Source organism: Pelodiscus sinensis, chromosome 4 (assembly GCF_049634645.1).
Source record: "Pelodiscus sinensis isolate JC-2024 chromosome 4, ASM4963464v1, whole genome shotgun sequence".
Lineage (NCBI taxonomy): Eukaryota > Metazoa > Chordata > Testudines > Trionychidae > Pelodiscus > Pelodiscus sinensis.
Window position 1 is genome coordinate 101,730,992 of NC_134714.1, and position 20,592 is coordinate 101,751,583.

Below are 20,592 nucleotides of genomic sequence, written 5' to 3' on the forward strand. Positions count from 1 at the left end.
AAAGCTATCAGATTGGTTTGAAATTATTTGTTCTTTACAAATCCATGCTGGCTGCTATCTATCACCTATTTTCTTCCAGATTTTTGCAGCTGAATTCCTTAATTACTTGCTCCATTATCTGTCCTGGCACAGAAGTTAAGCTGACTGGTCTGTAGTTTCCTTGGTTGTTCTTATTTTCCTTTTCATAGATGGGCACTGTATTTGCCCTTTTCCAGTCTTCTAAAATCTCTCCTGACTTCCATGACTTTTCAAAGATGATAGCTAATGGCTCAGATACCTCCTCTATCAGCTCCTTGATTATTCTAGGATGCATTTCATCAGGACCTGGTGACTTGAAGACATCTAACTACTCTAAGTAATTTTTAACTTCTTTACCTATTTTAACTTCAAAACCTGCCCCATTTCCACTAGAATTCACTATGGCTATGTCTAGACTGCAGGCTTCTTTCGAAAGAAGGCGTTCTTCCTCGTAAATTGAGGTTTACCGCCATCGAAAGAAAAGCCGCGTTCTTTCGAAATAATTTCGAAAGAATGCGGCTTGAGTCTGGACGCAGGGGAAGTTTTTTCGGGAAAAGGCCACTTTTCCCGAAAAAACCCCTGAGTCTGGACACGGCCTATGTTAGGCATCCAGTCACCATCAATCTTCTTGGTGAAAATAGAAACAAGGAAGTCGTTAACCACCTCTGCTATTTCCAGGTTTCCTGTTATTATTTTTCCCTCTTCACTGAGCAATGAGCCTACCCTATCTTTGGGTTGCCTCTTGTTTCTAATATATTTGTAGAATGTCTTATTACCCTTTATGTCTGTAGTTAGACTGAATTCATTTTGTGCCTTTGCCTTTCTAATCTTGCCTCTACATACTTGTTTAATTCGCTTATATTCATCCTTTGTTATTTGTCCTAGTTTCCACTTTCTATATAACTCCTTTTCATTTTTTAGATCATGCAAGTTCTCCTGGTTAAGCCAACATGGTCTCTTGTCATGCTTTCTGTCTTTCCTTCTCAGTGGAATAATTTGCTTTTGGGCCTTTAATAATGATTACTAATAGCTTCATGCAACATGGATACTAGCACTTTGTAATCCCCTTTTTAAAAGGGGCTAGTGTCTGCAACAGAGAAGCTGTCCTTCATTGCCATGCACTAACTACATATCAACTCTCATGAAATTCCAGAGACAGTCTTATTACTCTGTGCACCGTTAGGGTACATCTACACTGTGGCACTATTTCAGGATACTTCTGGGATCCTGAAATAGCTATTCTGAGTCTTGATAGCACGCCTCTTATTTCAAAATATCTTTTGAAATAAGGGGTGTGCTATTCTGATGTTCCTGTAAACCTCATTCCACAAGGATTAGGGGACATTCAGAATAGCAGTTTATTTAAAAATTTGGTGCTGTGTAGACAGTGCCAAATTATGAAATAAGCTATTTTGAAATACACTCGAAATAAGCTATGCAATTTATGTAGCTCAAATTGCATAGCTTATTTCGAGCTAAGGGTGCAGTGTAGACGGATCCTTAGTGAATTTCAGCCTTAGGGCTAGATTAGCATCAGGGCTTTGGAAAGAGGCTCCCATCAGCAGAGAGTGTCACAAAGCAGCCTCATTTCTGAGGCAGCACTTGGAGACCTAATACTGTCTCAAAACTGGATGGGGCTGACCCAAGAGGGAATGAGGCCAGGGATTCTGCAGTTTCAGCTCTTCACCTCAAAGGCTGATGTTGACACAGTGCCTAAAGTGTTCTGAAGAGAGAGAGCTGCTCCCATCCTCACCCTGCTGGAAAATTTGAGAGGGAGTAGCAATGCTCTGTCGTCCCTCAGGGTTAATCTGCCACACAGTTCTACAAGCCTAATTGGTACATGGACATGTAAATTACAGAGAAAGGATTAATTAGAGGCTGCTTTAACTTCAGTCTGGCTGGCTGCGGCCTCATTCTGGCAGACAGGCACAGCCTGAGCACTGCTACACTTTACTATATCACCTTCCTCTGAGTAGGCCCCTAGCACTGAGCAGTCATGTTGGCTCTGTGCTACTGGAGCATCCCCCTAGCCAGCTTCTGTTAGGGAGAAACTGAAGTAGTGAGTTTGGTTGGGGACAGCACATGGCAAAGCATAGAGAATGTCTTGAATTTGCAGGGTGATCCTATTAGATGGTGTAACACTACTGGCAACTCATCAGCATCTGTAGCTGAGGAGGGCCACACCTCCTCACTGCAGTGGTGTGGGATCTGGACTACAAAAGGGGAATGAATAGTTTCTACTGAGCTTGGGGTTTAGTAGTTAAGGTTCACTGGCACTCAGACAGAGCAGGAAATTCATCCCCTCCCCCTTCCAGGTTCTGCTCTCACAGCCAGACAGAACCAGTTCAGCAGTGGTCAGGGTTCCCTGGCCTGTAAACAGAACAGGGTAATTAACAATCAGAACGGTCAGACGGAGCCACTGTAGCATCAGGGACTCCTGGCCTCCAGCAGGCCAGGGCAATTGATGATCAGAGGCTCTGTGCTTACAGTCACTCATAGCCAGTTCAGTTGCAATCAGAGCAGAAGTGAAAGTAGGCAGGTGCACGCTGGTATGCAGTTCCAGCCAGCAGGGAGCTATTTAAAAAGCTGCAGGGACCTGGCTTGCAATGGGTCAGTACCTGTAAGAAATTTTAAGTTACTTTCACCGCTGAATCACTGTTTCCTGGTCTTTAAGCAGGACACAGGCTTATGGAGGAGGAATACTGCCATACAAAGGCCCGTCCAACTCTACTATATCCCAACCCAGGGCCCTGTCAGTGGTGGGGCTGTCCAGTACTGGGTCAGCATCAATCCACCCACAACACACTGACCTGGACTCAGGCATGCTAGCTACCAAACTAGAGATGTTAAATTTTGATTAACTAATTGAATAGTTGATGGGCTCTCCATCAACTATTCAATGAGTAGATAAGAACTTCCATGTTCCACCTTTGACAGGTACAAGAGTCCCCAGTGGGGGCTCTTGTGCATTTCAAAGCTGGAATGTGGCTTGGAGCCTGGGTCCAGTGGGGAGTTCCCCACTGACCCCAGGCTCCATGTAGAGCTTCTGCTTTGAAACGTACAAGAACCCCCACTGGGGCTCTTGTGTATTTCAAAGTGGAAGCACCTGAATGGAGCCTGGGATCAGTGGGACTCCCCACTGGACCCTGGCTCCACGTGGCAGGCCAGCTTTGAAATGTACAAGTGTCCCCAGTGGGGACTTTTGTACATTTCAAAGTTGGCCGCCGCTATGCTCCTGCCCCCTCTCCAGGAGCTGGAGTCGGGGGGAACTGGCTTAAAAGCCAGTTCCCTCCAGCACCTGCTCTTGTCTCTCCCCCTCCCCCTGCCTTGCTGCCTCTTTGTGATAGAGGCAGCAAGGGGGGAGGGAAGTGACTAGTCAACTAGTGTGTTGACTATCCAATAAGCTTTTGTTTATTGGATTGTCGACTAGTCGATCAGTCGCTTACACCCCTATACCAGACTATCACTTGATTCCCATGAGTTATTTTCACCACTCCCCCAGCATATCTGGGCCCATGGCTATTCTTCCAGCTTCTCTAGGTACATTGCCATGGGCATTGATAGAAGCTCAAGCTGGCCTATGGGGCAACAGCAGCTCTCTGTGGAGCTTGCCTCCAGCAGCTTCCCCCCAACTGAGCAACAAGGCCAGCTTTTTTATACTTCCCTTCCTCTCCCATCCTTCCTCTGTAGGCAGGGCGGGCCCTTCCTGGCTCCACCTACCAGGCAGCTTGGGGTGTCTCCCCAGCATCCATGGCTGAAGGGTGGAGGCATGCCTCCTCACTACAAGTGAAGTAATTGTAATCCAATAACGCAAATTCTGATTCCCAAGTTAACACTCCAGTGTTATTGTTTCAGACTGACTGCAGATATCACTGCATCAGTTATACTTGGAAGGTTATTTTCTTCACACCCAGGAAGTCTAGAGGAATTTTTTTTAATGAAAGTTAAAGATCTTCAGCACAGTTTTCCTCCAACAGATGGGCTCTGCAGCAAATTCTGTTTTCATGGAGTACATGTAGCAGTATGCCCTTCATCCAAGGATCCCAACGCATTCTACAAAGGGGTTACCATTATTATCTCAGGGTATGTCTACACTACAAAGTTAGTTCGAACTAACGTCCATTAGTTCGAACTAACTTTCATAGGTGCTACACTAGCGCTCTGTTAGTTCGAATTTAAATCGAACTAACGGAGCACTTAGTTCGAACTAGGTAATCCTCATTCCACGAGGATTAAGCCTAGTTCGAACTTACTAGTTCGAATTAAGGGCTGTGTAGACCCTTAATTCGAACTAGTGGGAGGCTAGCCCTTCCCAGCTTGCCCTGGTGGCCACTCTGGCCAACACCAGGCAAACTCTACTGCCCCCCTTCCGGCCCCGGAGCCCTTAAAGGGCCGCGAGCTGGCTACACAGTTTGTGCCAGTTGCAAGGTTGCCAGCACCCATGCCAGCACACCCAGCAGCTGACACCCATGAGCCAGCCACCCGATGACACCCAGCCCTCCCCCTCTTCCCGGGACCAGCCTGGCGGCTCCCAGGACCCTGCCCGGGGCCGCAAGAGGCGGGCGCCCGCGTGGTCTAGTGCGGAGATCGTGGACCTCATCGAGGTTTGGGGGGAAGCCTCCAAGGTCCACGATCTCCACACTAGCCACAGGAACGCGGTCGTCTATGGCCACATGGCTGCCAGCCTGGCCGCCAGGGGCCACCAGCGCAGCCAGGAGCAGGTGCGCTGGAAAATCAAGGACCTGCGGCAGTCCTACTCCCGGGCCTGCCTGTCAGGGGCCGACCCGGAGGTGTGCCCCCACTTCCAGGCTCTGGACCGCCTCCTGGGGGCTCATGCCGTCCCTGCCCCCCGGGACGTGATAGACCCCGGGGCAGAGGGACCGCTCCAGGAGATGGAGGAGGAGGAGGAGGAGGGCTCCGAGAGCAAGGAGCCTGCTGGCAGCCTGCCCAGGACCCGGGACCCCCAAGGCACCCCACAGAGCTGCTCGCCTGCGTCGTCCGAGGCCGGGGAGGCGTCCACCTGTGAGTACCATCATGCTCCCCTTATGTGTACGGGGGGCTGGGGCGAGAGGGAGCCCTGGGACCGTGCGCCTGGGCCTTGCCCACCACGGAGCAGCAGCTGAGGATCCTGCAGGGGCCCTGGCCTTGCAGAGGGGAGCTGGGTTTCACATACCTGGGCCCTTGGGGTAATTGACTGCTGGTCTTGTTTCACCACAACCGCAGCACCTGGGCCTGCAGGGCGCACCACCCCGCCTGCAGCAGCCGCCCATGCCTGGGCGAGCAGGACAGCCAGGAACCAGGAGGAGTACCAGAGGCGGCACCTCCGGTTCCTGGAGCAACAGCTCCGTCTCCAGGACCACTGGGTCCAGGAGGACCTGAGGCTGCGCCGGAGGAGCTTGGAGGCACTGGAGGAGCAGGGCCGTGCCCTGCGAGGCCACCTCCAGAGCCTGCTCGACTGCTTCCCAATTCCTCCTGCTCCCCCTTGTGCTCCCCCTGCTCCCCCTCCTGCTCCCACTCCTGCTTCCTCCACACCCCCCATCCCTCCTGCCCCACCCTCCACAACCATTCCCCACCAACACCCCCGGACCCGCAGTGTTGCGAGACAGGAGAGGCAGCCGGACCCCCACCCCTGAGGTTTCCTTTCCTTTCCCTCCCTTCCCTCCCCTTCCAGCTCCCTTGTCCCAGGTTTCCTCCTCCCCTCTCCCACCCTCCTTCCTCCCTCCCCCCACCCCAGTTATGTAAAATAAAAAGACGTTTTTGTTTGAAAAACAGGTGTCTTTATTTGACAGTAGGTAGGGAGGGGAAAGGAGAAGGGGGTAGGGTGGAAGAAGGCCCCAGTGGGGCATGCAGGGAGAGGTCAGTCCTCCTCCTCCACCAACAAGCTCTCCCGCAGGGCTTCCCGGATCCGGACGGCCCCCCACTGGGCTTCCCAGAAGGCGGCGGTGCGGGGCTGACCGTAGTGGCCAGCCATGCGGTCAGCCTCAGCCATCCAGGCTGGCAGGAAAGCCTCCCCCTTTCTCTCAAATAAATTGTGGAGCACACAACATGCTGCCACCACGGGAGGGATGTTGTGCTCGGCCAGGCCCCCTCCACCATGATGCGGGCCCTGGTCAGCCTGGCATTGAAGGCCTGGCGGGAGGGATTGAGGTGCCCCGTGTAGGGCTTCATCAGCCACGGCTGCAGTGAGTAGGCCGCATCCCCCACCAGGCACACGGGCATGTCCACGTCCCTGACCCTGATGTGGCGGTCGGGGAAGAAGGTCCCGTCCTGCAGCCGCCGGCACACGGAGGAGTCGTGTGCTTTGCCGGACCAACCCACATTAAAGTCCGTGAACTGTCCTCGGTGGTCACACATGGCCTGCAGGAGGATGGAGAAGTACCCCTTGCGGTTGACGTACCGGGACGCCTGGTGTTCCGGGGCACGGATGGGGATGTGCGTCCCGTCGATGGCCCCCCCGCAGTTGGGGAAGCCAAGGGCGCCGAATCTCCGGATGACGGCGTCCGGGTCGGCGAGGTGGACCACCCTGCGGAGCAGCACCCGGTTGATGGCTTTGACCACCTGCAGAGAGAGACACAACAAAGCGCCAATCAGTGGGGGTATGTCTACACTACCCCGCTAGTTCGAACTAGCGGGGTAATGTAGGCATACTGCACTTGCAAATGAAGCCCGGGATTTGAATTTCCCGGGCTTCATTTGCATAAGCGGGGAGCCGCCATTTTTATAACCCCGCTGGTTCGAACCCCGTGCAGCGCGGCTACACAGGGCTCGAACTACGTAGTTCGGACGAGGCTTCCTATTCCGAACTACCGGTACACCTCGTTCCACGTTCCATGGGCTTCATTTGCAAGTGCGGTATGCCTACATTACCCTCCTAGTTCGAACTAGGAGGGTAGTGTAGACATACCCTGGGGCGCCCGGGTAGCTGGGAGCATTCGTGCCCTGGCAGTGCCCTGCGCTCCACTCCTGGAAGCAACCCCCCTGGCAGTGTGTAGTACGGCCGGGACAGACCGACCCCTCCGGTGCGGGGCGCTTTTGCCTCCTCCCTCCCCCCCTTTGTCCCTGGGGCGGCCCATCCCCTCCTTGCAGCCCTCCTCCCCCCCAGCACAGTGGCCGATGAGTGCCATACCTGCATGAGCACCGCTCCGACGGTGGATCTCCCCACGCCGAACTGGTTCCCGATGGATCAGTAGCTGTCCGGCGTGGAGAACTTCCAGAGGGCGATGGCCACCCGCTTCTGGAGGGGGATGGCGGGCCTCATGCGAGTGTTCCTTCTGCGCAGAGCAGGGGCGAGCCACTCGCAGAGCTCCAGGAAGGTGTCCCTCCTCATCCTGAAGTTCTGGGTCTACTGTCGGTCCTCCCAGAGCTCCAGGACGATGCGGTCCCACCAGTCACTGCTGGTGTCCAGACGCCAGATGCGGCGGGGCACGCCGGTGCCGGGGTGCCGCCGCGGCTCTTCCACAGCCCCCAGGGCGGCCAGGCGGAGAGGCATGGGACTGACGTGCACAAGGAGGTGCCAGGCAGCCTCGAGCCATTGCTGGCAGGCTTGCAGCTGCAAGTCCAGAAAGTGCACCAGAAGGTGCAGGGCGAGCTCTGGCTTCATGTTGCCACCTGTGGCGGCGTCCCCGAAGGGAAGCACCGACACAGACGGGCACAGAGACCAATGCTTTGCTGTCCCTCGGCGAGGTTGGCAAGCAAGCAGGAAAAGCTGAGAACCGGCTGTCCAGGGGGGGTCCTTTTAAGCTCGAGCCTCAGATAGCCTCAGACAGCAGCCACACAAAGCAACTACTGACCTGATGCCCTGCCAGAACCGGTTTCAGCTGCCCTTAAATGCCCCCCTGCGTCCAATCAGTGTGGACGTGCTAGTTCGAATTAGCAAAACGCTAATTCAAACTAGTTTTTAGTTCTAGATGTGTTAGTTCGAATTAGCTTAGTTCGAATTAACTAATTTGATCTAAGTTAGTTCAAATTATCGCTGTAGTGTAGATGTATCCTCAGTTTTAAGGAAAGAAACTGGGACACAGAAAACTTAAAGGACTTGGCTAAGATTATATACGGCAAGATATCTGGGAACAGAAACATGATCTCTTGTTTTCCAGTTACCTTTAATCACTAGACTCTTCTGTCCCTCCTACCTTCCTGCTTATGTCTTTCTCTCATCTCATGCCAAGACAAAATAAAATATCACAAGGATGAATTGGCTCCAAAACAACAGGTCCTGCTGAAATGAAGGAGCAAACTCAGCAAACAGAAGAATGTAAAAGTAAGCCTTCAATATTTCAGTAGAGGGTGTGTTGTATATTGGGTTGTAGATATAGATCTTGTTGTTATGGTAACTGAGTAGGTCACTGGGGTCAGCCCAGCTAGTCTGGGCTTCTTCTGGTGATTTCTGTGCTATGCAATAAAATGGACACTTGCACCTACTCCAGCTCCCTGCCTTTCCACTGATTTCTTCCTATGCTCTGAAACTCCCCACGGCATAACAGGGTGAAAGTACACAACCTAGTTCATTACATTCCCTTAGCAAAGAAAGCTCCTTTATCTTACAGGTCAACATCTGTAGACTGCGGGTGGTTAAGCCTAAATGGAGATGCCAATGTGTAAAGTACGTATATATAACAGGGAGAGAAGATGCTCCCACACCAGCAGTAATGTTAAGTCCCATATACATTCTAAAAAAAGCGTTCCATGCCTCTCACTTTTAAAAGTCAACACATATAGGGTAGGTCTACACTACCCCCCTAGTTCGAACCATGGGGGGTAATGTAGTCATACGAAGTTGCAAATGAAGCCCGGGATTTGAATTTCCCGGGCTTCATTTGCATGAAGCCGGCTGGCGCCATTTTTAAATGCCGGCTAGTTCGGACTGCATGTCGCGCAGCTACACACGGCACGAACTAGCTAGTTCGGATTAGGCTTCCTATCCGAACTAGCTGTACGCCTAATCCGAACTAGCTAGTTCGTGCCGCATGTAGCCACGCGACACGCAGTCCGAACTAGCCGGCATTTAAAAATGGCGCCGGCAGGCTTCATGCAAATGAAGCCAGGGAAATTCAAATCCCGGGCTTCATTTGCAACTCTGTATGACTACATTACCCCCCCTAGTTCGAACTAGGGGGGTAGTGTAGACATACCCATATAGACTCTTCCCTAATGAGGGTAGTCATTAGATTACTTTAAATAAAACCATATCAATGAACATGTAACAGTCAGCCCTGCTTTTAAATTGTAACCTTATCTGACAAAATGTCACCCACAGCATTGGAGGGTCTGGTTTGTTTTTATCGGACTTTGCCTTATTAGCTGCTAGAATGGAAAGTCAATGGGAGCAGGGGGTCTAACTCACATAGGCATTTTTGAAATCTGTCTAAAGATGAAGCTATAATATAGTAAGTGTAAAAGTTGTTGCTTTACATTTACCACAAGAATAATTATCTTTATTATAAGAATAACCAATAGTGATATAGCTTGGACTTTTATTTCAGGTTTTTTTAAGAGTAAAATATTGGGGTTTTTTCTGTTGAACTTCCAGAAATTAATTATAGTTCTTCTACGTTCAAGAAACAAAAAGCAAACTTTCCTGGAATGATCAGAGCCAAATCCTCAACATCCATTTTTTGCCTGTCAAGTCATGAACCAGAGTAGCAGGTGAGTTAGTATTTTAAAAACTAAACAAAGAATGTAAGGGTACGTCTACACTACAGCACTAATTCGAACTAACGCGTCTAGAACTAAAAACTAGTTCGAATTAGCGTTTTGCTAATTCGAACTAGCAAGTCCACATTGAGTGGACCCTGAACTGGGCTTAAGGATGGCCGGAAGCAGTGCCGGCAGGCATCAGAGGAGGACTTAGAGCATGGAGATGCTGTCTCAGGCTAGCCGAGGGCTGCGCTTAAAGGATCCCGACCCCCACCCTGGACAGACAGTTCTAAGGGGTGCCCCGCTTGCAAAGCAGTCCTGGCTTGGATTGCCCGGAGTACCCACACTGGGCACATCACACCACTCGGCCATCAGCCCGGCTGCACTTGCCGCAGGCTGCGATCTGGGGAGAGGGGGTAATTGGGGGGCTGCAGGAGAGCTTCCACCCCCAGAAGCCCGCAGAGCCAGCCTAGTCCTCCCCATCGGGGGCTCGTACCCCATTCCTCCCTCACCTCCTTCCACTTACCCTTCCCTAGCCCCCCTTCTTAATGATGTACAAAATAAAGATAACGTTTCTTCCAACATTGACTCTGTCTTTATTGAACAAAACTGGGGGAGACTGGGAAAAGGAGGTGGGAGAGGGGAAGAGAAAGGCTGGGAGAGGGGAGGGCAACTAACATGATCAGGGGTTGGGAACAGGTCCCAGATGAAGAGAGGCTACAGAGACTGGGACTGTTCAGCTTAGAAAAGAGGAGATGGAGCGGGGACAGGATAGAGGTCTCTAAAAGCAGGGGTTGGGTGGAGAGGGTGCATTCATAAAAGTTCTTCATGAGTTCTCATAAAGAAGGACTAGAGGACACCAAAGGAAAGGAATGGGTAGCAGGCTTGAAACTAGTAAGAGAAAGTTGTTCTTCTTCCCAAAGCAAAGAGTTAACCTGTGGAACTCCTTGCTGCAGGAGGCTGTGAAGGCTACAACTAGAACAGAGTTGAAAGGGAAGTGAGATCAAGTCATGGAGGTTGGGTCCATGGAGTAGTCTTAGCCAGGGGGTAGGACTGGTGTCCCTGCCCAAAGTTTGTGGAAGGCTGGAGAGGGATGGCATGAGACAAATGACTTGGTCACTGTCTTCGGTCCATCCCCTCCAGGGTCCCTAGGGTTGGCCGCTGTCGGCAGACAGGCTACTGGGCTAGATGGACCTTTGGTCTGACCCAGGACGGCCATTGTAAGCTCAGGGCTCAGGGTCGGGGGTCTCAGTGGACCACCTTGATTTTCATGCACACCTCCTCCTGGGTGGCCAGGCTGGCAGCTCTCCTGCCCTAGACGGCCACTTTCCTGTGCCTAGTGCAGAGATCGTGGATGAGGTCCACGATGTCCGCACTAGCCCAGGAAGGTGCCCGCCTCTTGCGGTGCAGGGCAAGCTCCCGGGAGCCGCCAGCCTGGTCCCGGGAAGAGGGGGTGGGCTGGGGGACATCGGGTGGGTGGCTCTGTGCCATGCCAGGTGCAGGGTCTGCTGGCTGGGTGCTGGCAGGCTTGCACCTGGCACGGGCACCGTAGCCAGCCCGTGCCCCTTTAAGGGCTCCGGGGCCGGGAGGGGGGCATAGAGTTTCCCTGGTGTTGGCCAGAGTGGCCACCAGGGAAACCTGGGGAGGGCTAGCCTCCCACTAGTTCGAATTAAGGGGCTACACACCCCTTAATTCGAACTAGTAAGTTCGAACTTGGCTTAATCCTCGTAAAATGAGGTTTTCCTAGTTCGAACTAAGCGCTCCGCTAGTTCGATTCAAATTCGAACTAGCAGAGCGCTAGTGTAGCGGCTATGAATGTTAGTTCGAACTAACGTCCGTTAGTTTGAACTAACATGTAGTGTAGACATACCCTAACATAGTTACAAAGGGTTAAACTGTAAAATGAGATGTTTGGAGATGAAATCACATACATGCCAAGCAGAGTTGTTCTGAATATTCAGATAGGATCAAGATAAGTTTATTAACTTGTTCTGCTGTCATTACTAAAAAAAAAATAGAATAGAAAGTAGTAAGTGAAAACAGATTACAACCAATATTCCATCCATCCATAACTGCAGTGAAGTTAGTCTTTGTTGCATTCTTTCAATAGCAGCTATTTGTTCAATTTCCCTCCCTGAATTCCTGTTAATCTTATTTTGCAAGGTTTAGTGATGGGTCCTTTACACTTTTTTTGATTGTGAGACAAACATTAATGCAGTCCTGGCAAGAACACAATTAGACGATTAATAAGATCTATTACAGACACCTCGAGAGCTTGCCTGAGCTTAGAGGCATATGAATAGTGAAGAGGCTACTTGAGTTTACAAATCAGTCTTTCACAGATGCTTCTTTCTTTCATACCTATTTATTCATGAAAGCATAAAACAGAATAACAAAACCATGCAGTGCCATGAAAATCTGCTACCCTAGTCAGAATGCATGCCACAAAAACATTGAACAACTTGTATCAAAAAGGAGTATACAGATTTTAGCTGAAACAATTTACAGACTGAGCTTTAAACTTTCCTTAGTAATGGTGAAATTATTTCCTACCAGTTTCAAAATGAGAATATTAGCTTATTACCTCTGTTGCACAGAGTAAGGAACTTGCACTTTTGATAGATATTTCTAATTCCGTGTTTCTTCTTCAATTTCCTTCATTCAGTTTGTATATTAATTATAATTGACTGAGTTTACATATACTAGGGGGCTGTTTCCCCTACTTGCTATGCTCTACAACCCCCTTCTCTCTGGAGGTGCCTGGTCAGGAGGGAGGGTGCAGGAGCAGGCTGGGAGTGCAGGGTCTCAGTGGAAGGGGTATGTGAAGTGGCTGGGGGTGTGAAGTCTTGGCAGGGTGGCGAGTGAGGGGGCTGGGGGTGCAGGGTCTTGGCTTGGGGGGTATCAGTGAGCAGGCTGGAGGTGCGTGCTCAGTGGAGGATGTATGTGAGGGGGCTGAGGGTGCAAGGTTTTGGCCAAGGGTGTGTGTGAGGGGACAGGGACTGTGGTTTCTCAGCCAATGGGGTGTGTGAGGGCTCTGGGGATGCTGGGAGGGGGAAGCCATGCAGATTGTAGCTCCCACCACCCTGGAGCACCAGGGATGTGGGAGGCCATGCAGTTCCCGCGTCTCATCTTCCCAGATCATGAGGGAGGGGTGAAGGAGGAGGCCATGCACAACGGAGGGCTGAGACAGGTGATGAGAGGCAGTGACATAATGAAATCACTCTGTCATCCCACAGGACAATTTTTTTATATATACATAGAGAGATAAGAAAATAATATGCAATTTAATGTGATCAATAAGTTTTTATTTACTTATGTGTTGCCTTTTGGAAAGGCAGTGATGTTCTCTGTATGAACAATAGCCACTGCAATTGGATTGTACCCTTAGATACCATGGGGGCTACAGGGATAAGTACGTCCCTTCCCTGTGCAACTGTTTGAAAAATGTATGTACATCTATTTGTTGACTTCCATTAAGGGAAAATTAATGATGTGTATATTGCAGTAGAGCCTGGAGGCAGTGTGGTAGGCACCATATACACACACAGTTCCTGCTCTGAAGACTTGCCCAACATCACACAGCAGGTTAGTCACAGAACAAAAATGAGAACCAAGCTCTAGGCCCCTGCCCTAGCCACAAGGCTATGTCCTCAATAACTCACTCATCCACCTTAAACAAAATACAGGACTATGTAGCACTTTAAAGACTAACAAGATGGTCTATTAGATGATGAGCCAATAAACCATCTTGTTAGTCTTTAACGTGCTACATAGTCCTGTGTTTTGTTTCAGCTACACCAGACTAACACAGCTACATCTCATCCACCTTAGTTACACCCTGTAATAGGGTAGCTTATCTCCAAAGATAGACTGCGCCCAGTGCCCGTAAACTGGAGGAGGTGAGCCTGCTCCAGCTAATTAAAGAGGGGTGGGAGGCAGGCATGCTGATGAGAGCGGGGCAAAAAGGACAGTTGCCCAGGACCCTGCAATTCAAAAGTGAGCAGGGCTCTGGCCACCACTGCAACTGCAGCAGCAGCGCCTGGAGCCCTGGGCCCTTTAAAATTGCCACTGGAGTGCTACATGGTTGCTCTGGGCAACTCTGGGGCAGGGGCGCTGAATGCGGGACAGCACTGAGGGTGTGGTGCGAAGCTGACTTGCCATGCTTGCTGCACAACCCAGACACCTAAGGCACTGCCCTTCTGGGAGCGTGGAGCTGGCCCCCGCTCCACTTTGCCCGGGGTCCAGCATGGCTGTTCACTCCTCTGCTGGGAGGAAGGATGAGCACTAGGCAGCAAAGGCCACAAAGAAGTGACGTTAACTCCTGCAGTGAATCTTTGGAAGCACGGGAGATTCAAGGAAGAATCTGGCAGCTGGCAGATGACATGAAGCTGTCAGAAACTGGAGGGTTCAAGACCCTTGAAAGAGGTGGCTCTGAAGCCTGGGGGCAAAACTGTTGACTTAAAATTTCATTCAGTTCTATTTTTTTATGACAAAGATTAATGAACAAAACTGGACGTGGCAGCGCATGTTTGGAGTAGAGATCAGCAGCAGCTAGCTTAGTGGCACAGTTCTTTAACAAATATGTTGAAAAATAAAAGCCCTTAATAAAATTTACTTCACACTCCCTTTTCTTTATGAAACACTAATAAATCTATACTTACCAAAAGATAGATAAACTATTGAATTAAACAAGTAAGCAAATGCTTTTCAGAATAATTTTCATGATAGACATACAGAGCTATTTTCTCCTCACACTTGCATGTGTTAATCAGAGGTAACTGTCAGGAAGTCAGAGGTGTAAAGCTATTGAAAATCATGACTACATGATATCTATTTCATTTTCAAAAAAAATTAATGTTAAATCTGCTGTACAGATGCTGTCTTAGTAAGAATAAATGTACATTAAGGTACACTTCCCCAACTTTCTACATGTTCTGTCCAGTGTTCCCTCTAAGCTGTGGGACAGCACAGCTTCACAGGTGATTGATCAGCCTCCACCCAGTCAGAGGAGCTAACTGACAGGGCGGGACTAATTAATCACCAGTGAAGATGTGCTGCTGCGCAGCTTAGAGGGAACACTGGTTCTGTCTTAACATCACTTTTCTTCACATTCAGCATGCCTCATTGTTCAAAAAGAAATGAGTCGAGCACTGGGAACTTATGGCAGGCATTGCTATAATAATCCTGCACTCTGCAAATATGGGTTCATTTTTTTTAATTGTATCCTTTGGTATATATGGTTGAGACTATTTTCTTCCACTATTTGATCTGAGGAAGTGGGTCTGGCCCACGAAAGCTCATCATCTAATAAACCATCTTGTTAGTCTTTAAAGTGCTACATAGTCCTGCATTTTGTTTTAGCTCTTATTGGCTCTTACACTACATGTATCCCTAACCCGTAGGGAATTTATCCCAAGCTGATAGATTTTCAATTCTTTAGGATTTTACCCAAACACGTGTATATGTTTCACCAAAATAGCTCATATCAGGAAGATTTAAATATTTAAGGCCAAAAATACTGTGAATATTTCAACTCAGTTTCCATCTAATGATGCCTCTTCCCTGCTAATTGTGGTTACAGAGAAAAGTTGTGGGCTCAGAGGGCCATATGAGATGGAGGTGAAAAAAAATAGGAAACTGGAAGTGAATCAATGGAACTATGAAAGGCGGTATGAGTAGAAAAGAGGGTGACTTCTTGTCCTCAGCCCTAAGAGAATGCTGCCAGTGGCTGTTTGCACTGTACAGGGGCCATATGAGATAAAATGACACAGCATTTATATTCATACAATTTCTTCAGATTCTGAGGAGTACAGTGCTAGTTTTATGGGGAAGAGGATGATTCTGATTTTGTCCAAATGGCCTTCCTTATGTGTAGGCCAATTCTGCATTTGCAGAAGGGCCCTGAGGATTAGTCCTTAAATTGAATGATGGACGGTGGATGGATGGGAGAGAGACAGCAACAAAAACCCACACTGTCTGTCCATTTCTTTCCATTGTACAGAAAAGGGCTTGCTCCTGCTCCCACTTGAATCAATGGCAAAATGTTCACTGACTTCACTGAGAGTTAGACTGAGCCCAAAGTGGTAGTTTGAAACAACATGTCAGTATGACTTGAACCTAAAAGTTATGTTCATGTTGGCAACATAATTCAGCTACTTAATATAACAGCTGCAACACAGAAAGCAGCCGAAGATCGACCCTGGCGCAATTTTGGCAAATAGTTCTAACTTACATGTGCTCACAGGTCTAATGTATACAGTACATTTTTGTTATGCTCTTCTTCCAGGTACAAAGAGAGTCTTCTAGTCAATATATATGTCTAAGTAGAAGAAGTTAATGATATACATTTCTGTCCACAGTGATGAGTGGTATTCTCTCATCATATTACTCTGTTGTCACATTCATTTGGAAATTTACATGAAACCAGACAGTGTTTCAACATTTCACAGATCTGAGCAATATTTTACTTTTTTATGGGCACTTGTTTTAATCCAGTGACATGCTTTTGTCCAATGAGTCCTACATTATGAGAGCACATTGAAAAACACAGAACCTTCCCCTCCTCCCCCCCCACACATATACAAACACACACACATCAATTATGAGGTTTTGTTCGATGAGCACATTAGTGTGTGAACAAAGGAATATTCTGAATGCTAGAATGAGAAAACTCATTGTTTCCAAAATAAAAACTGTTAAACCCTCTCATTATCATATTTCAAATGTATTCGGAACACACTTTGCTTTTGCTTTTCTTCGGCTTCCATGGCCTATAATTAATTTCAGCTTTCCTTGCAGAGATTTGTATTCAGACATTGACACAATGGATGTAGCTGTTAATACAAATGTAGGAAGTATAATTTACATTCCAAATATAGTCAAACTGAATTAGAATGGGCTTGTGAGATTGATAAATTCTTTTGCTAACTCTCAATTTTTGTTGCCATTTCAGGGCCTGATCTTTCAAGCTGTTTACATGTAGAATTCCCAGAGCTAAGCTTATAATTTGTCAATATTGGTATTTTGGCTCTGTTTTAGATTCACTGTCATTCTTATTTTTGGTAGATCATAACATGAAATTGATTATATTTGCCATGCTTAAAAAAATCTAACTTTTGGAAAAAATTCCAATGAGGCACATTCACAGTACATAGTGAGGTCTGTAAATTCTATTGCTAACAAAAAAACACCAAAAGGGAAATAGGAGGCCCAGTCAAATGTATTTATACATGCAAGATGTCAGCCCCATACCTCCTTAAGCAAGTAAACTGTGGTAGAGCAACTCATGTGATTAAAGATTAGTTGTATGAACAAACATGGATTCCAGGGCGGGAGGAAAAAATAAAATTAGATTCAACCTAGAATCTTGGGCAGAAATAATTAGAAAGTGGTAGGAAGGAGAAGTCTAGGATGGAATGATGTTAAAAGAGGCTAAGGGGTGAGAGCAGATTGTAAACTAGCTTGGAGTGTATGGCACATTGCAGAAAAACAGATGTTTGTTATATGTAGGATTCACTCTTCAATAGCTTCATCAGAGTAACTACAATGCAGGAATAATCCTCTCCTGACAAGGGTACGAACTTAATGTCCTAAAAAAACCCTTAAACAACTAATACCCCTGCAGCACCTTAGATACTAATAAAAATGTAGATGGTATCATGAGCTTTCATGAGCACAACCCACTTCTTCAGGTGACCCCCTTAACTCCATTCTTCTGAACAAGTGGGTTTTTTATTTTTTTCACTTAGGGTACGTCTACATTAGTCCCCTAGTTCAATCTAGGGAGGCTAATGAGGGTGACTGAAATTGCAAATGAAGCACAGGATTTAAACCTCATTGCAGGAGGAATAACAGCAAATTCAAGTTAGGGCTTTAATTCGGAATCCCGTTTCACTGCCGCGTGTAGACGTGGCAGTTACTTCAGGCTAGTTAATTTCTAAAATGGCAACCGGCCATGCTAGTGAATCGCGGGATATTTAAATCCCGCACTTCATTGCAATTTCGGTCGCCCTCATTAGCCTCCCTAGATTGAACTAGGGGGCTAGTGTAGACATACCCTCACAGATTAACATGGCTACCCCTCTGAAACTTTTAATCACCTAAAACATGGTTTCCATCCAACTTTACAGCCTACAGCTCATATGACAAGTGTTTAAAGAATCTAGGTGCTTACAGCACCTTCCAGGTATTAGATGCAAAGTAAGATTCATATTTTGTTTGTGCACTCTCATAGCACTTGTGCATTTTTGACTCAAACACTTTTTCAAGTTAGCTTGCAAAAGGACAGCTGGGTTTTACACCAATTATTCACCTGTCATTCAGAAAAGAATGATACTCCATCCATCATCAGCCCATTGTGCTTCAGTCGACTTTTGTTATTTAAAAAAGTCCTCCATATTTCCCTTTAAGTTACTTTATAAACAAGCCTCAGGGAGGTTGCTTACGGCTTCAAGAGTGGGTGTAGACTAATTTGACTAATCCAAGGCCTTCCACGCACCCTCTACTGTATTTTTTCCTGATTTTGAAATTGTGTATAATGAATGTTGTCAGCAAATAGGCTATTGCGTTAGATAACAAACACTAGTAAACCTTGTTTCATAGTGTTTTCTGCTTCTTGGATGCAGTTATAATTTTTTTAATGATTTCATATTTATCAATGAAAAGGTTAGCTCTATCGCAGCATATAATCAGTTTTGTATATGGTAAATGGTTGAGCCATAGCTGTAAATTAGTGTAAATAAATACGATATGTTCTTGCTGACAATTGAGTCTCTTATCTATCAAAAAATCTCACACTTTATTTCCATGAGAATGACTCAGGCTAGATACACAGGCTAGAGATAAATCAGCATCGTTCCAGTGACCGCATAAAATGATGCCAGTTTACACTAATTGGAGATCTGGCCCAGGATGCCTATTTGCCTCTTTTTATATGATATAATGTTTAAAAATCCTTGTTTGATTGAGATGTAGCCTAATCTGAAATATTTTATTATAATAAAATTGGCTTTAAAATCTAGAAGCCAAGTGATTGTACAACACTATCACACAGTGCAAACTTTCGCTTCATGACAGTCAAAAGTATGTATCAATATCTTAAGATATTTCTTTATACAAATATAGATTTGTAAAGATTATGAAGAAGTAGAAAAGATTCAGAGGATGCTGCCCAATAAGACAAAGCTGATATTATTATAAATTCTATCATCTCCAATCCATTTTTGGATAGTTGGCTTTTGTTTCCCTTTCCAATGCAGGATGACTCTACTGCCTCTCCAAGTTAGCTATATAAAGATCAATAGTGCTTATGTTAGCATTTGTGAACATTGGGCACTAGACTAATCCAGAAGGGGAGTACACAGGGTAAAAGGGAGGAGAAGCAGCACAAGTGGAAGGGTATGTCTACACTACAAAGTTAATTCGAAATAACAGCCGTTATTTCGAATTAACTTTAATAGCGTCTACACAGCCAAATCGCTATTTCAAAATAAATTTGAAATAGTTGAGCACTTATTTCAAATTAGGTAAACCTCATTCTACGAGGAATAACACCAAATTCAAAATAGCTAATTCCAAATAAGTGCTGTGTAGACACTTATTTTGAATTAGGGGGCCTCCAGCCCTTCCCAGGGAGCCCTGGTGGCCACTCTGGGCACAACCAGGAAAACTCGTCTGCTTCCCCCCCCAGCCCCGGAGCCCTAAAAGGGGCAAACTCTGGTCACAGTGCCTGTGCCAGTTGCAAGCCTGCCAGCACCCAGCCAGCAGACCGTGCACCTGGCACAGCATGGGCCAGCAACCCGCTGCCACCCAGCCCTCCACCGCTCCCCAGGACCAGGCAGGCAGCTCCTAGGAGCCTGCCAGGGGCTGCAAAAGGCAGGCGCCTGTCTGGTCTAGTGCGGAGATCGTGGACTTCATTGAAGTTTTGGGGGAAGCCTCCAATGCCCATGATCTCCGCATTAGGCACAGGAATGTGGCCATCTGCAGCCGCATGGCTGCCAGCCTGGCCACCAGAGGCCACATGCACAGCCAGGAGCAGGTGTGGAGCAAAATAAAAGAATTGCGGCAGGCCTATGCCAGGGCATCCCAACCAGGGGCTGACCCAGAGGCCTGCCCGCAGCATGAGGCCCTGCACCGCATCCTGGGGGGTCAGATGGTCCATACCCCACGGTCATCATTGACCCCGGGGCAGAGGGCCCTACCCTGACACAGGGGAAGAGGAGGAGGATGGCAGCCAGGAGCCTGCAGGGAGTGTGCCCTGCACCCAGGACCCTCAAGCCATACTGGAGAGCCCATCAGCATCCTCATCCGAGGCCAGGAAGGCCTGCCATCATGGTCCCCTTATGCGGGGGAGAAGGGAGGGGAGCCCAGGGACCGTGCGTGTGGGCCTTGACGACCATGGAGCAAGCGGTAACCTGTGTATCTGCCATGGCAGCCAGGACGTGGCCCCAGCTGGGTGCCATGTTCCTCACACGCGTCTACGTGTGAAGGTGCATGACAGGCTCCTGACCCCGGGGGGAGACATTGCACACTGCCCTCCCTCCGCAACCAGGAGTAGTACCAGAGACAGCAGCTGCGGTTACAGGGAAGGCAGGTCCACAGCCAGGAGCAGTGGGTGCAAGAAGACCTGCAGCTGCAGCGGGAGAGCTTGCGGGAGCTGCAGGAACAAGGCTGTGCCCTCTGCAAGCACCTGCAGGCCCTGGTAGACCGATTACTGCCTCCTGCTGCTCCAGCCCATGGCCGCCCCAGCTATCGCACCTCCTCCCTCCCCTGCTCCCCCTCCTGCTTCTTCCATCCCTCCCCATCCCTTCTGCCCCACTTTGACAGATCCCACTGGCTGCCGCTTATCTGGCAGATCTCGGGGCAGGGACAGAGTAGCGATGCCGGGCGCGCCGCATGCCATGGGCCGAGCAGCGCAGGGGCCATCCTACCGGCTGTGTA